Source organism: Centropristis striata, chromosome 8 (genome assembly GCF_030273125.1).
Source record: "Centropristis striata isolate RG_2023a ecotype Rhode Island chromosome 8, C.striata_1.0, whole genome shotgun sequence".
Taxonomy (NCBI): Eukaryota; Metazoa; Chordata; class Actinopteri; order Perciformes; family Serranidae; genus Centropristis; species Centropristis striata.
The window spans coordinates 22,919,434-22,923,683 of NC_081524.1; positions in this window are offsets into that span (position 1 = coordinate 22,919,434).

Sequence of the window (4,250 nt, forward strand, 5' to 3'; positions counted from 1 at the left end):
ACGCAGACAAAGACAGCCAGGCTCCACCCACAGGAAGAGACGGCAGAGGTGGACCCCAAACCTGACCTCTCCACTGTGTGTGTGAACAGAGAGAGGTCTAGCATATGGACAGTGTCAAGCTAATATGTGTGCATGAGCTCATTTCAAGACTCTCTTAACAAATGACTGTCTCTCTCTCTCTCACACACTCACACACACACACACACACACAAACACACACACTCTGAGTTTTGTGCTGCTGGTTGTATAGTGAGGTTTGGAGTTGGGAGGGAAACTCCCTTAGATAGAGGCCCTGACACACACGCACACACACACACACACACACACACACACACACACACACACACACACACACACACACACACACACACACATATACACAGCTATTTTTCCATCATTTGCGGTGCAGGGAGCTATGTGCCGATGTTTATGGCACTGTATGTCTGTCTGGAAAGATGTAAGGCTGCTGTGTGTGTGTTTGTATGTCTGTGTGTTTGTATGTCTGTGTGTATGCGTAAGGGTGTGGGAGTGTGTGTCGAGGAATGGACAGTTTTCTTGGAAGCTCCAAGCTTTGACATTTGTGTATATGTCTATGTTTGTGGTGTGTGTGTATGTCTAATTGGGTTTATGTGTTAGTCTGTTTATCGCTGTGTGTTTTGGAGAAAGTGTTTATGCAGTCAAATTGGTCTTCCCTTCTAAAAGCATGTATTCACATGTAGGTGGTAAGAAGGCCTGGCTCTGCTGCTCTGTGTTTGTTTCCTGTTTTTCATCAGCCAGCATCACTCCATATCAGCAGAGATCCACATTAAGGCTGCTATCATTGTCCACCCTGCTTTGTTCTTCTTGCATTTGTCTATGAAGCTCTAACTCACATTGTTTTGTTACACTACTGCTGTGTCCAAATCATTGACTGATACAACATAGACATATTGTCCTGTACATCACCCAGCTGGCCATTACAATCGTGACAGTGTTTGACTCCGCCTAACTCCTGGCTTATCCAAAAAAGGGCCTAATGAAGCCTGGTTGCTTAAAAACCCCACCTGTCACCCAAACCAGCCATGCCCTTTATTATGCATAACTTTAAGCCTTAATATGAATAAGTAAGTGACCCATGTAGAGTTATCATGAACAGGGAAATTATCCAAAGTGACCAAAACAGTTTTTTGTACCAGACTGTAAACATGTTTGTTTCAGCTGTAAAGTTGGACATTTTAACATGGAGGTCAATGGGGATTAACTGGCTGTTGGAGCCAGCCTCGATGGCCATTGGAGGAACTTCAGTCTTTGGCACTACCACGTTTGCTTTCATTTTCAGCCTCGGAGGTTGTCACTTAGTCCAAATGTATTAAATGTAGTAAATGTATAACAATATTACAGTATTCTGTGGTATTCATCATTCTTATCTTACTATTGACATTTGCTCATCTGCGGTATTAAAAAATTTAAACATAAATCAAAAGGAAGACTTTTTAAACAAATTTCTATTACAAAAAAATGTTGGAAGGTTCAGTTATAATATAGCATTCATTCAACCAAAAAAATGTTCTTTTTTCATTCTATTGTTACTGAAAATCATATACCCTTGAAAAGCTAATATTGTATTGATCAAAACATTTTAAGAGACTGGGTTTGTTAAATCAACATGCTACCCTAATTATAAAGAGAAAATTGTGCAAATTCAAACTTTTTACCCATAGTAGTGCTGTGGCTCTAATAGTTCTAATGGAATAGCAGGATTCTCTGACGATCAGTGCACCACTTTGGTCCAGACTGAAATAGCTTATCTACTACTGGATGGATTGTCACAAAATGTTGTACTTATGTACTTTTGTCATGATCCCAAGATAATTAATCCTAATGATGTTGAATGATGAATGATCCTCTGACTGTTAATGTGCCACTAGCTGGTAAAAGTTTTATCTTATCCAGTGAAATGCCTCAACATCTTCCAGATGGATCGGCACAACATTTGGTGCAGACATTAATGGTTCCCTGATGTTGCATCATAATGCCTTTGGTGATCTCTGACTTCTCTTTAGCACCCACAATGAGGCTGACATTTGAAATGTGTTTCAGACTTCCATGTTTCCCTTTGGGATGAAGTAACCCCTGACTCTTTGTCTTGTTTTATTATGAAATGCTGATTCTTATAATACTGTATAGTTGGTGTCTTAGCGATGTATTGGCTGCAGCGTTCCTTAAAGGGCTCTTGTGATGAAGACATTCTGTACCTAGCTCTGTGCTGATTTATTATGCAATTGCAAAACCTCTGTCCCAAACACACAACAACACAGTAGTTTACAACCATTCTGTTGGTCTCAACCATATGTGAACAAATGGCCCTTCAGGCTTGAAAACACAACAAAACCAAACATAAGAAAGATGTTCACAAAAAAACAGCCAAACCAGAGTTAGTTTGTCTCTTCGGGGGGTTCATTTCACAGATTCCATGTTGGTTCATGCTGCTCTGGAAGTGGCTCAGACAAATTTTTGGAATCACTGAGGTTAAGATAGCTGAGGTATAATTATACGTGTGGTTCTTTGTCAAATCACCAAACTGAGCATTCCTGCACAGTTTTTTTATGGGTCAACCACACACACACATTTATATTCCTTGAAATACTTTGTCGCTTTTGGTGCGAGCAGTTTTTGTTGCTGGCTTCCAGCAAGGATGCACACTTCAAAGCATATGAATAGATCTCAAAGCACAGAGAGAGAGAGGGAGAAAAGGATAGATATAATTGGTAGACTGCACACAGAACATTAAAATGCATGCTTTAGTTTCTACACCAACAGAGCATCCACTCACACAAACATGTTCTTTCATATTTTCAATATTTTTGGATGCAGTTTTGAAGTATTCTGGTGGAATGCAGACACACACACTTGTACATATCCCCTTGAGTACCCTGTCACTATTGGATGTGCACATCAAAGCCTACAATGCCTGTTATGTGCGTGGCGACAGACAGTAATTAACTGGGAACATCCCAGTGGGACCAGTATGGACTGACTCCATCAATCAAAGCCAATCTGCTGCAACCACTGGAATGTCTGCAGGGAGCTTGCATGCTAACACTTCGTTAACACAGTGTGAGCGAGGGTGTGTTTGTGTTTGACATTCACAAAAAAATATTTGTTTGGTAATTAAACATGCATAATCATGTATTGGCAATGTAACTGTGTGTATGTGTGTGTGTGTCTGTTGAGCATTTATGATATGGTGTTGAAAGTGTAGTGCTGTAAATCAAAAGTGAATTATTTAATGATCTTAATTTATCAAAATGATGTAAAATACATTTGGGTCCAGGGAGAGAGAGATTGATTTACAAATAGAGCAGTCAGGCTTCGGCTCATTCTGAAGACTGTTGCGTCAGAAACATCATTAAAAAGTGACTTAATAAGCAGGTTGGTGATCAGAAACCCATGGAGTCCAGCCAGGGATCTTTGTTAAACATCATTCCTCATAGCTCGCCTTTTATCTTCTCTCCATTTACAGCTATCCAATAAAAAAGGTATTAAATGTCCTTAAATCAAATTCAATTGATTAAAAGTGTTTCGGTCGGAATAGCTGGAAAAGTGCAAATCTTAGATATCTGAGCTTCCCTGAATGCATTACGAACAACAGTTTAAAAAAAAAAAAAAACAGAACTGCCACATAACTTTAACATAATTTGGACACAAAATAAACACATTGGAACTTGTTTAAATAATTTTGACCTTTTAAAGTTACTTTTAAAGTTACTTTAAAAGGGTGTAGCTTGACGTAATTTATGCAAAATATGCCAAACCACCAGTGAGGTTCTTTAACTGATCAGGTATGGAACATTTCATTCAAAATACGGGTGTATATTTAGAGAATGAAAATGCTCTACTAAACCAAACCACACACTCACACATGCAGTGGCGACAGACAGTAGCCAAAGGTTGTGTGTGTGTTCGAGAGAGACAGAGAGGGGATATGAAGGGGTTAAGCAGGGAAGTACTGGAGCCAGAGAGATTGACCCAGACATGACCTGCCTATGAGAACATGGTTTAACCCCTCACAAACACTAACACACACACACACACACACACACACACACACACACACTGAGCAGCTCATCCTGAAAAAGATGGAGAGATGGAGGAAAAGATAAAAACAGAGTTGGCATGGTTGGTTTTTACTGCTGAAGTTGTAATATAATGTCTAATAATATCCTCTAACTTCCTGTTATTTCACAGCCCAGACACCACCAACATGAAGA